The 14,030-nt window shown below is 42.8% G+C and overlaps 1 protein-coding gene across 2 annotated transcripts in view; it reads right to left on the bottom strand.

The window, feature by feature from the left end:
* Positions 1–14,030, bottom strand: part of DAB1 (DAB adaptor protein 1) — a 643,380-nt gene that overhangs the window by 442,006 nt on the left and 187,344 nt on the right. Inside the window, exon 1 of one of the 2 annotated variants that reach the window (XM_081867206.1) lies at positions 8,686–8,704. The exons of the other annotated variant lie outside the window; for it this stretch is intronic. The gene's annotated coding sequence lies outside the window, so the exon portion shown is untranslated. Of the gene's footprint in view, positions 1–8,685; positions 8,705–14,030 lie in introns of those variants that run through there. 2 annotated transcript variants of the gene reach the window in all.

Raw genomic sequence — 14,030 nt, forward strand, 5'->3', positions numbered from 1 at the left:
TCAATTGGGAAAGAGTGCAGTTCTTCCCCAGCTTGGAGTAAAATCTAAACTGGAGAAGCTCCCTCTCCCTCCCTCGTCCTCTCTCTCATGCTGTACATTTGTGTGTGTGTGTGAAATGTATACCTGACACTTGTGGCAAACATGATAAATCACAAAGTTTATATTCCAAGCCCAGGAATTACAGAGCCTGGCAACAACTCTAAGTGGTACAGAGAGCAATGTAAATGCACATCTAATCCTGCCAAATGAGACAAGGCCAGATGTCCTACCCTAAGCAGGCACAATATTGTACAGACCTCAGTAATTCCAATAGGCCACAATGGCTGAACGAATAAGACATAAAAGGATGGTGCCACCCCCCTCCATCTTGTTCATTTGACTTAATAAGCTTTTACAGAGTTACCACATTTTTCAACTCAAAGGTAGTAGTGTTCCTTTGGGGAGTGAAGCTATTGTATAAATATAGCAGTTTGCAGAGTGCTTCAGGATTCTCATGGGTAATAAGCCCTATTTAATCCTTTCATTAGTATCTTAAAATCCCTGACAACTTGAGTTAGATTTGAGTGTTCTCTTATTATTACTAATTATTTAAAGCACCAACAGTGTCTGTATGCACATGCAAGACACGGGTGAGTTTCTAGGACAAGTTTGGAAACAGGACAAAAAAAGAAAAAACACTCTGGAGGAAAATCCAAAGACATAATTTTATATTTTTATAGTCTGAGTAGGAGGATGGATGAGGGATTTCACTCTTACCAAATGGCCTAGTTCCGTATAAATAACAAGAGGCCTGCATATGATCTGTGTCCAATTCCGTGAGGCAGCTCACCCATAGACCAAAAGGAAAAGATGGTAGTATTGGTCAACTTTTCAATGTGCCCCAATTTTAGGTGTTACGCTATTTTAAATGTGTATAATGTGTATAAATGTGCTCTAGTTATCTCACGCTTGGACTACTGCAATGCGCTCTACGTGGGGCTACCTTTGAAGGTGACCCGGAAACTGCAATTAATCCAGAATGCGGCAGCTAGACTGGTGACTGGGAGTGGCCGCCGGGACCACATAACACCGGTTCTGAGAGATCTGCATTGGCTCCCAGTACGTTTCCGAGCACGATTCAAAATGTTGGTGCTGACCTTTAAAGCCCTAAACGGCCTCGGTCCTGTATACCTGAAGGAGCGTCTCCACCCCCATCGTTCAGCCCGGACACTGAGATCCAGCGCCGAGGGCCTTCTGGCGGTTCCCTCATTGCGAGAAGTGAGGCTACAGGGAACCAGACAGAGGGCCTTCTCGGTAGTGGCGCCCGCCCTGTGGAACGCCCTCCCATCAGATGTCAAAGAGATAAAGAATTACCTGACATTCAGAAGACATCTTAAGGCAGCCCTGTTCAGGGATGTTTTTAATATGTAATGCTGTATTGTTTTTAATACTGATTGGGAGCCGCCCAGAGTGGCTGGGGAAACTCAGCCAGATGGGCGGGGTATAAATAATAAATTATTATTATTATTATTATTATAGTATATCATATCTTCTGGAACAGCTTCACAAAACAGGATTGGGCTTCCCGTTGTACAGAAGTTCTAGTCCACTAAGGTCCATCTTATCTCCAAGGCTGTTTAACACTTGCATCAGGGTTGGAGAAGCCCACGAGTCCCCAGATTTTGCTGGACTACAACTCCTACCATTCTTGGTCATTAGGCTTGTTTGTTGGGACTGATGGGAGTAGGATCCAGGTTTTTTGTGGGGAGGGGGGCTTTACACAAGACACATGGGTCACCTCCCTCAGTCAGTCTAGCTCCTCACTACAGAAGCTCCAGCAGGGGGCTCTCATCAATGCAGCCCTGCTGGAGTTGAGGTTTTTCATAGATTCTGGTCACAGCCACCCATGACACTGGCCTAGTATCCCTCTATCATTAGCAGTGGTGAGTTGAAAGTTCAAACAAGAACTTTTGGCTTGGAGTTGGGGTGAAAATGAGAGTAAGAGCACTCCCCTTTCTTTTTGCTGCTGCTACTACAGAAGCTTTGTAGCACCGAGAGTGGTATAAAAAGCTCCTCTTAGCATCCCCCTGCCACAGAAGTAATCTAGAAATAACATGTAGTATTGCTCTAAAGAGACTTCCAGAGGGGAAATTGGCAGGTGCCAGGAACAGTTCTTATTGCCTCCATTATCAGTTAGTTCCTTCCTCCATTTACTTCACTATTTCATCCACAAATTGGGCAGTGAAACATGAGGTCCGTTTCAACTCTGCAGGTCCAATGGTTTGCGTGTGCATAACTCTACAATCCTCTGAACCCTGGGAGAGTGCTCCAGAGGACATAGGAAGCTTTGGATCTCCTCCTCCAAGAGCTGATAGAGAGCATAAGTCCCTTCCTTGTCACCACAGAAACCCCTGTAGCCTTTGTTAGTTTCTGTTTGCCACTGAGCAGTGCTTTGGAGTCACAAGACTCTGTTTACATTCCAGACACATTCCATACTGTTGGAAGTCTCACGGGAGACGGATGTGACGTACTGGCTTCCTGTTCCTTTGTTCCTCACTTGCTCTCTGCTCTCACAGAGAGAGGATGAGTTTTTTGTCTGCGTAGTTAGCAATAAAACTCTTTAGCCATGTAGCCATAAATCTCATCACTTCCGTGTGTTGCTTTGATTATCTGCTGAATGGGGGGTGTGCCTGGAGCCTTATCAGAGGCTCAGGTTGTCAATCACATCGAGGTCTTGGCTGGAAGATGAGCTTTATCAGCTCGGTCGAACGGAGATCCCAACAGCCCTTGCCATATTGGGTGCCTTCAGCACTGTGAACCGACGGGGGGGGGGGGCATGCCTGGGGCAGATCACTCCCCAGCCCCTGCTTCCAAAATGGTGGGAATGTAAGGCAGCCCTGGCTCTGCTGTATATATTTTTTTCTCTCTTTGGAAACAACAAGTGAAATCTAGCATTAGTCACACTCAAAGATGAACCATGAAAATCAATGGCCTCTGAGTATGACTAATGTTGGCTACCACCCAATGGCAGCGAAATTGTGTCTCCTGAAAAACCTCAGAAAGGAGAAAAGAAAACCAGCAATCCACCTTTGGTTTTGCCCTTCTGACAGAGAACTAAAAAGGGCAAATCCAGCTTTTATTCTCCCACCCTGCCCAGTAAATGTATTTTATGAAAATGAGAAAGCACCTCCCTCTTTTCTTTCTGAAATTGCTGGCAATCCTTGTCAGTTGCACAAAGCCCCCACCTTATGGACAAGGACCCTGTTGTGTGTCGTTTCAGTTTAAATCTTTGACTAAAACAACAATGATGAGGTATTGTCAAGGAGACCACTCCAAAGGACTGTCCAAGGGGGAGAAATCCCAGAGATGCCTTAAAAACAGATTCCTGCTGTCAGGTTTTCCCTGGGCTCCAGAGCTGATGTGACACAGATGTTGTGAATGGTGTCAGACAGCATTCAAAGTGATGTGCCTGGAAGGATGATTTTTAATATATGTTTAAATTGCCTATCAGGATACACGAGACTGGAATGATCCAGCCGGGATTTTTCTTTGGTAGACAATGGCAAAGAAAATCCAGAGAATAAAAGGGCTCACTCTACATAAACTGATGGGAAGAAGAAAGCAAGGTTTTCATTCTCGCTCCCCAAGCCCCTAAAAAAGAAGAATCAGATTTCCAAAAGAAAGGCAAAGAACTTGTAGTGATCAGCAATCAAAAGGGCTTTATAATCACAAAAGTGATTTCTGCATTCTATGTCTCCATTGGCCTAGCTTATAAATCGCTGTAAAAATCATGCTCAGCTTTGGCAAACAGACAGCAAATCTGTTACATACATCTGTAGCATATATACCAGTATGATTAAGTGCCAACAATTTCCCCTAAACAGCACTCTTTGGGGGGCCCACCCCCTCTAGAGTTTTTTTCTAGAGATTTCTTTATGCTCCTGGAAACCTCAGGTCCTCTCAAGCCTGCTGATATTTTCCTCTTGTACATGAATAGCAGCATTTGGGAGACTAGAGATCCACACGTAGATAATGACTTCATCCATTTACATATATAGGGGTAGAGAGACCAGATCCAGCCAGTGGGCGAGAATTTCTCCCACCACCACCCCAGACCAACCTTGGCAGGTGTGTGGGGCAGTTTGCCTGTAAAAGTTGGGAGTAGTTCATTATAATCACTAATCAACTAATCAGAGATAACAGAGAGTCACATGAATTAAAACTGCACCTGCAAATGGACAAAGCAATGAGCCCATTTGAAGGCAAACTTCATAGTGCAACCAATCCAAACAGGGCTCATTGTCAGAGCCAATACACACAGCTCTAGCTATAGCTTGGGTGGCGAGGTGGGTTACTCCTGTCAGCAAGTTCCATGTGCAGAAGAGCACTTTAAGCTCCTGAATGTTTGTTTGTAGCCATGTCTTTACCTGCACCTCACCTGAAATCACTTAGGGGTGTTAGATGGATGTGGTTTTATGAAAATGGCCTCATGGGTCAAACTGAGAATCTGTGTTGGGCCTAATTAGGTTTGCATGCCAGAGGTTTCCCATCCCTAGTATATATCAAGATGCTATTTAGATTTCTGACTTTTCGCTGTGCTGAGATTGAGGATACAGAGGGAGGAGCCTTTCTTCCTCTGTAATTCATTTGGGCATGGAAGCATCTGGTTCTGTACAAGCTGACAATGTGCTTCCATGATGATAACAACTGCTGGTAAAATGGGTACATGTTCCATGTAAATTGGCAGGCCCCATTTGTCAAGGAAGATACAACTGGAGTATTTAAACCAGAATCTTCCACACACAAAAATAATTAAACTCCATTAGCTAATAGGGAGGACAGCAGCAGCTGCCAGAGTGGTTAATAAAACTAAATCCTTTCAACTAGTCTCTTTGAAGACAGCAAGTGTTTGAAGTGAAAGTCACAGGTAAGACGGGCTGATATTGTTGCATGCAGATTTAATGTTTGATTGGGGATAAGAAGGAGGGAGGGACAAAATGCTAGCAATTTGTGCCACATGAAATGTTGTCTCTCTTTCAGTGCTGGTAATGTCTGTGCTGGGGGGGGGGGGGCGTAAGGGTAAGGAGGAATAGCTGCAGAGCAGTCTTAAGCATTTTTCAGCTGTGCACCATTAAAATGAATAGATGCAGGATGAAACTAACTGCTGAATTTCTTTGTGTTAAAGAAACAAGATACCACTTTGGGGAGGGGGAGGTGGCAAACTGTTTCCTTGGCAAGTAGGTTGTCTGAGTCATGCAACCTTTTCTGCCTGCGGGATGGTTTTGGGAACTGTTTTATTGCAGTGGCATCATCACTGTGTACTAGGACACGGAAGGGGTGGGATGCTGGCAGCATCTCAATGACTCAGGTGCATGGGTGGGAGTGCCAGTTTGGCTCTGCCAGTGTGCCCAGACTGCCCTGACCCCCCCCCCACTGTTAATCACTTGGTAGTGATGCAGCTGCCAAAATATAAAATATTTCTTAACTGCCCTTCATTATTATTATTATTTTTTTAAAAAAAAACCCTCCAAGGTGGTGTACAAAATTATGATTCATGTTTTCTCCCCTTGTTTCTGAAATCTAACAGATTTTGCTCTTACTTTTTTTTCTTTTCTTTTTAAGTCACAAAGACTAGACACTCATTTTTTGGGGGGGGGAGGGGAGACAGCTCAGGCCCGTTCTTTCTTCCAGGACTGTCCTGAGGTCTGAATTAAATTGTAGTCTCTTGTCTCCGGCCTAAAAATGAGATGTGTAATTTGGGACCCATTTGTGGGCCAATCCAGACATCTACAGATGCTCCACCCAAAAGAGCCCAATTCAGGTGTGAAAACCAGAAGAACCCTCTTGAAGCATGGACATTTAGGATTAATGTAATAGGTAAAATGGGTGGGATTGCCAGAAGGAGCATATTCTGCCCACCCCACTTGTTCTCATAGTCCACCAATTCTTTGGAGGAAAAGTATGGAGCTTTCTGTCACATGTTTAATAACTCTGATTTTCCAGGGTTCTAAAACATGCAGGGAACCTTCATAAATTCAGAAGGCTCACTGCTTCAGACAGTCATCCTTCACAAGCTGTCCATCACATATTTTGTAAGCCCTGAATTTGCACACCTGCGGAGGGCTAAAGTCTGCCAGTTATCATGTATACATACACGATAGTTTCATGTTGTCTTTTTTAACATGCTCCTTCCTATCCTCTCATCCCTGTCCTGTCATAACCTGGATAAAACCTGAAGCCCTTTGACATCATAAGTAATTGGCATACTTAAGTCCTGCTGATTTCAATGGAAATTAAGCACATATCACTTACTTCTTTTTTGCATTCCCTTGTCAGCATCTAAAAGTTCCTGCACAACAACTGCAGAAGTTAAATGAGAAAAAATGAAATGAGAGATGCAATGTGACATCTTTGGTGTCATGGGACAGGTATTTGTCAGAGTTTGGAACAGAATATTTTACATCCTACCGCCCAGCCTGCTCTCTGGGCCATGCTGCCTGACATCTGTTACATTAAAAAAAATACCTTACCCATTATTTGGCTGCAGAATACCACGGGGGAAGCATTTCAACTCAGAACTACAGACCTCTGCAGAAATGTGCACACATTAGTTTGCATACAGAGGAAATTAATTTGTGCTGAAACATTACGCATGCATTTTATAGATAGGTGGTATGCAAAGTTTTTGAGGCATCACAAATGGCCTAGACAAGATAATGTGTGTTCCGCAAAGTATTCAGACTCAACATAAAGATGTGTGCAATATAAAAACCTGACAGCCATGCATTTACTATTATTAATATTTCATTCAGAACAGATTGCTTCAGTTGTGTATTCTGTACCCAGCAGCCTCGAGTGCTAATGGTTTTTCTTATTGTTCTGGAAGGGTCAGTAAAGTATTCCACTCATGTCTGAATATGCAACCCCTTTCTGGGGCAAAGTGTGTGAATAACACCACCAGATCCATATGGTGATTCTTCTGTGATAGACAAACCTACCTCATCTCTGCATTTCAATTTGCAACAGACTAGACAAAAAGGAATTGTTTTCCCCTTCCCACTCCAAAAAATACTCAGAAAATAAATGGTATTGTTTCTGAACTCATTCAAAAGTCCAGACCTCTTTATCTTCCCAGTGCCTTATCAAGCACTTCACTTCCACTGCCACTGCCCACCCCACATTCAGCACCTTTCCACCTCCCCCATCCCTTTTCAGGAAATTGACCTGCTTGTGGCAACAGCAGCAAGGAGGATTCAGAGTCCAAAGGTGCATTCCAGGAGTCCTAGTGCTTTTAATGCTGCTGTAACATAAGCCCTCTTCACTCATTACTTGTGTTTACGGCAATAGCATGCCCTGCTATTGACTTGGGATTCGGGTCATTATTTTCGAGCTCTTCATGTTGCCTTCCTTCAACACCTGTGTGTTGGAAAACCCTGCTTGTGAGCTGCAGCTCACATGAAGATGCTCTACATGCCTGGGGCACCTGCATGACCCGGTGTCACAATCACACAAATCTCCTATACATGAGCTCATGTGCTCAAATTTCCTTCCAGACAACCATGGCACAATTCTTCATGGAAGCTTATGCGCCGTGGGAGGAGGGCCCACCCCCAAGGCAGCGCAACATTGCATGAATTGCACTAGAGTATTCAGACTCCATTGCTGCTGTTACGACTCAGTAAATTTTAGTGGCAAAGGGAAAGGGGTGTGTGCTGCGGTAAGAGGTGGCTTTCCCTCCACAAGAGAGCTTAATATGAGTTGGGCCTAAACTTTGAAGGAGCTTTCAGCCAAGCTCATTGTCATTTCATCATCACTGAAGTAGTTCACCTCTGTCATACCTGTCTGACGTTCACCAGTAGATTGTAACAAGAAGCATTGAGTTGGATTCTTCTCTTTCTCCACTTAAACTTCCCTTCATTCTTTTTGTTCTATGGTTCTCTTTGTGCCACTAAATACCGGTATATTTCTGGTGAGATGGGGAGTCAAATTGCACCCACAACACCATGCATAGTTCTGATATCCAAAGTTTGCTGTGCTATCATGGAGATGAAAGGTGGACCAAACTTACTGCTGGTTAGCTTAGCACTATTTTATTAATTTATTTGCCCACAAGGTTCCAGAGAGGAGGCAAAGAGCACTGGCCACGGGCTGAGGGCTCAAGGCAGCTAGACACACCTTTGACCCATTAAGACAGGCTTCCCCAACCTCATCATTCCCAGCCTGTGTTGGTGAAGGCTTAAAGGGTTCACATAAATATACAATATCACAATGTAAATATTTCAGATGCTCAACATTCTAACATTGGTTGTGTGTAGCATTATCTTACATGGCCTATTTATTACTTTCCTTCAACAATCTTTGCTTGTGTTTTATCAGGTATAGATTCCTTATGCAAATCCTGACTGCTATTTTACTTATTTCCCAAATCATATTGTGCTCACATATTTAGTAGTATGAGAGCAAAAGAAAACCCAGAGGTGGAAAGCCCGGGGGGGCAGGGAGGGGGGAGCAGTGGGAGGGGGGGTGTTGCAAAGGGATTGCCAAGAAACAGAAGAATGCAGTTGCTCCATCCATCGAAATGATACAGTTAAGGGGAGAAAAGCTGAAGCAGTACTTTTCAATGCCAGCAAAAGATTCCCCAGTACAAATGACTCAGCCATTAAAGAAAGAAAGTAAATGTGTTACCATTACATTTTTACATTTTACATTTTTAGTAACTGTTGAGACCTTCTAGAACTGTAGCTTCTAAAACAGGATATCAAATGGAGGGGGTGGTGGAGAGAGAGAGCTTTTCCTTCTCTAAATTCTCCTTGCAAATAAAGAAAAGGCCTGTTTGTTTTCCTCATAATCACTTCAAAGCAATCCCCAACCTTGCAATAAAGTAAATTCAAAGCAATTAGAGAGCAGTTCTGAGCAGAAAGACCGAACTGTGTTTAGAGCTCCTTCCCCCCACCCCAAACCTCTGTAAATTGGTTCCGCATACATTTTCCTTGAAAGGATGTTATTCCTCTTCTTTAAAAAAAGAAAGGAAGAAATGGAGACAGGAAGCAGGATGTGTGTGTGTCCCCCCCCCCCCCCGGTTTCTTTAAAAGAAGTAAATTTGCAACGACAAATAGAGATATGTTGTGTCTCTGGAGTGAGATATTATATTGCTGTTTGCAGGCAAACCAATTCAGCATTGCTCTGGTAAACTCTTATAAATTGTAGCAAACAATAACAGTGAGTTTGGGGGGGGGGAGCGAAGAGAAACAGAGTAATCTGCAGTGCGCTATGATAATAATAAGAGCCATACTACAATATTCTGTTACTTTGCCATCTTTACAATTCTTGCTCCCTAGAGGTCTTGGGGGAGTTTTCCTTTGTTTTTTCCTCCCCCTAGCTTGCCAGACGACATTTCCATGAAATGTAAAACTGATGCTTGCCATGCCCCCACAATGCTTGTAGCTATGAGAGCAACAGAGCCCCACCAAACCGAGATGTGGTTTAATTTCATTGTGATACAAATAAATGTAACAATTAAGAATATAATTTCAGGAGATGTCAGCGGCATAATTACTTGTATGGCTTGCGGCCAATTAAGCGGTAGGTGAACCAGCTCACGTAATTGAAGTGCAGAGGTTTGAAGCAAGGTGTTCGTGCTCTGGATTCTGTCAACGTTTTGCTGAACTCTGCACTTCTCATTCTGACCACCCCAGATGTTGTTTGCAAAACAAATTTGGTCCCCAGCATAGGTAACCGTAATCTAAACAGTAGCATGCTGCAAGTGGCAGTGGTGGTAGGGACCCACAGTGGGAGACCTACCAACAGATGGACTTGCATTAAAAATTCTGTACAAGGAAGACAAATTAGTTGCTGATTCAGGATTCCACCCCCCTCCCCAAACTTTCATGGCTAAAGATGCCATTTTTTCACAGAACAGCGTGGATCGTTCCAAAAGTTTATGACATTAAGCTTTACTTCTAGCTAATGTGCTTCCCACATTGCTAATTTGCTTCAAAGGGAACTTCCATGGAAGAAGAAAAAGGTGACACTTGTGCAACATTGCCAGGGCAAATATATCACTGCATGCTCATCAACACTGGGAAGCTGTAATTAGTGATGACGATTGTGTGCACGTGCTCAGTAGATACAGCATGAGACACTTAATCTCAGGGTCACGGGGTTCAAATCCCACGTCGGGCAAAAGATTCCTGCACTGCAAGGGGTTGGACTAGATGACCCTAGTGGCTCCTTCCGACTCTACAGTTCTATGATTCTATGTACACATACAATTGTTTCATGTGACAGTCTACATCCATCGTGTACTCTACTCCGTACACTAGATGGTGTGGTGTAGTGGAGACAATGTTACACCCAAACCAAAGAGACCTTAAGTCATGACTCTCATGGAGGCCCTTAAGTGAGGCACTACAGAAGGGTTCAATCAAACGCCTTCATGTGCCGAAAGAATGTATCAAGGGGGTGCACTGAGTAGTGCTGCCCCCCTGTAAATGCTATATAGTATGTTAGAAGAAGCTCTTTGTACATAGGGTTCCTTCATGTGAGGGATGGTCCTACTTAGCTCAGGATTCCCCCATCACTTGGTGGAGCTCAACACACACAAATCGGTATGCATGTATGACTACTTCTCTTAGGTGCCCAGTTTGCGGCTGTCAGTAGCAGAGTGTGTGGCAAACCCACATGTATTTTAACACTTACGTAGGTGTGTCTCACCCTCATCCATACTCTCTATCAACTTCACCTACTTCTGTGGCAATCCTGAACACAGTTACTGGAAAATAATTTCATTGAACTCTGAGACGATTATGTTGCACAAGGGTAGCCTGCTTCGTTGCTCTCCATTATTATGGTTCTTTATCTTTAAACTGGGTGTTGACTGGACAGCCCTTCATACAGGAGACTCCTTCAAAATAGAGGGCCATCCTTCTACAGCCTGCAAAGCAGAGAACTCCTGGAAACAGAGGAGTGACAATCCTAAATTCATCATTAGCCTAATCTACCAGGAGATAAGTGCCATAAGCATCATTTTCAATGCACCTTTCTTCCACATGTGATTTTCTAATTGTGAAGATGCCCAGTCCTAAGCATGCTTTATATAAATCTATTCATTTCATTCTTTGAGGAGAGAGTAAATATAGGAGAACTGAAAGCATGCAGAATCTGGAAGACCCAAGTATGCAGAATCTGGGAGAGTCAAGGCTCTATCCTCTACAACTTCAGTTCCCTGTGTGTAAACTGGGAGTAAAAGCAAGCAACCACATAGTCTGGTCACATGCACTTATTGAGGAAACGTACTGTCCCCTAAAATAGCATGCAAGTAAAGCAAAGCACAAGTTGTAAAATGCTTTGAATATTAAATTTCTTATGTATGAATAATATGATAATAACCCTTCAATTCAGAAACATCTTGTATGTTTTAATAGTCATTTTATTCCACCCACCCCAGAACGCCATCCGATAATGAGTATAGTTTTTCCTTTCAATTACATAGCAAGTGTGGATTCCACAATTTGGATGGCTTTAATTGCTTTAAGTTTCTGCAATTAATAATCTATTTCTGTCATTAGGTGAAAATGAAAAAGATTATCACGTGTGTGTGTGTGTGTGTGTGTGTGTGTGTGTGTGTGTAACAATAGGCTGTGATTGCTCTCAGTCGAAAGTGATGAAAGTGCTGTGCTTGTGGTGCTCAAGTGGAACTGCAAGCATCCCTTTGTAGATGCTGCTGAACCAGATAATCTCAGCCATTAGCACCTGATCACAGGAAAACATTTACTCTGGATTAAGAGCAGAATTGTGGGCATGCTTAGAGGAAAGAGATGATGGCTTGGTGGGCTGCCGTCTATGCAAGCAAAGTCCCAAGATATGCCCTACATTTCAGAGATGAAAAAAATACATAGGCATGCTTGTGTAACACAACATTTGAGCCTCACTCTGCTCATAGTTATGTACTGTAGAAGACTCTTCACCACCTGGCTTTATCTTATGTTCACTTGCCCCTGCAGCAGCCTGTCTTGCACTGACCTAAAAGCCCAGAGAGTAGTGATTATTTTGCCAATCACAATTGGCCTACAAACCATAATTCAAAATATACTTCAGCAGCAGCTGTAGTTGTGTAAAATGTTGGCATGTGCACTGCGTGGTATGCCTCGGTATTCATTTTGGTTGGGACATGAACCACTGGTGAGTTATTGTACTTATTTCCACACAGTCTCTTTTCATAATCAAGTAGTTGCAGCCCTGTTTGAATACCACAGAACCAAAAGTAGGTTACTGGAGTTTCATTGCTATGAACACTCACCTGGAAATAAGTCCCACTGAACTGTATTTGGCTTACTCATCTATAGAATTGCACTGCATATCTCTCATTTGGCATGTGGCCTTAAGATGATGTCTCAGAGATGGTTCCCCTGGTTCCACCCGTTCTCTCCACAGGACATAATGGTCTCTGGCAGGACACTTAGGAGGCTACAGAGATTCCAGTTGTGATGGCAGCAATAATAGCTCTTATGGTCAGTCCAGCTCTGGAATTTTATAGTACGGATTATGTCCTATTGAATTCATATTTTAAGGGCCATGAGAGACTCTTAGATATAACTATAATTTATTTAAATGGGCTTGGTATTATTGCTGCATGTAGTGAACATGATGTATTTTATATTATTAACACAGAGCATTAACATTGGATGGTTGTGGTGTTTTCCATTTTCCAGATACTTTACAACAATAAATGCCATTTTCTGATAGAGTACCCCTTCTTTCTATTTTGCCATTTTTATTTCCATGAAGCAGCAGCAAGGTGGGAAAGTGGATGAGCTCAAACCAATTTTGCTTCTGATTTTCTTTTTGTTCTTGGTTTGCAGGAAGCATGTTTATAATTTTTCACAGTGATAGAGACCTACTTTGACAAATTTACCTCAGGGTCCTATGTGAAGAGAGCTCTGTGGGTAGGAAGCCTCTTTAAAAACTGCTTCACTGAGGCAGTTTTCTATAGGTTTCTCACTGTCCCTAATGCCTCTATACTAGCTCTGGGCTGAAATTATTAGATGTTGCTGTGAGGGTGTATGCAAGCTTTCAAAATGTCTCAGCAGTTTGTGAAATAGGTATGGAGATGCAAAAACACAATTTCTTCCTTCTCGACCAGGAATTCATTCCAGCAGCAACATTTCTAGCCCACTTTTAAAACTCTCATTGGATGGTACTCATCCAAGGAAAAGTGCTATTCAGAATGCTGTCATGCTGCAGTCATACTTAAACGTTACAGTGAAATGCCCAAAATGCAGAAATTACCAACAGCCATGAAAAATGCTGAGAGTCATACACAATCTGATGAATGTCCTAAATGATAAAGTTATGTTAATGAATGCTGATGCTGACAACAACCATTAGTTGATTTTCCACATTCATTTATCCTTCTTTCTGCATTATTTTTTTTACATTCAGTAGATGTGTATGGATAGTGATATATATTGCTGTCTATCGTGTATGACAGTCACCTGCATATAAGTCCTGTTCTCACCTTCTACCCCTTCCCCCACATGCTACCAACACTATTGACTACCTTTCAGATTTACACAACAACTTCACAGACCCATTTTGCCTTATGCTTTTCAGTCACAGAATTGGAAGGGACCACAAAGGTTATCTAGGCCAGCCCCCTGCAGTGCAAGAATCTTTTGCTAAATGTGGGGCTTCAACCCATGACCCTGAGACCCTCTACCGAATGAGCAATTTGAGACAAATAGTCTTGCGTGCTATGAAAAATCATTGAGTTTTCCTCAAAAAACAACCTGTGGGGTGTTTATTCATTTATTTTAACAGCAAATCCCTTTATGAAACAAAAACTAACCTGCTATATAGTACAACTGTGACATGTGGAAGAAGCCAGAGGTTCCTTGGCAGCAACATCATATTTTGAGGAGGTAGCAAAGTAGGGCCATTTTAAGGCTCTGAAATCCTCAAAAGGAAGGAAAGACAGGTCACAGGACTATTTGTTGGCCTGTGAGTATTCTCCTCTTTTGCCAGATATTCAGCTACAAAGGTCTGTTGTATGG

This window comes from Podarcis erhardii (genome assembly GCF_964252035.2).
Source record: "Podarcis erhardii genome assembly, chromosome: 6".
NCBI classification, from domain to species: Eukaryota; Metazoa; Chordata; class Lepidosauria; order Squamata; family Lacertidae; genus Podarcis; species Podarcis erhardii.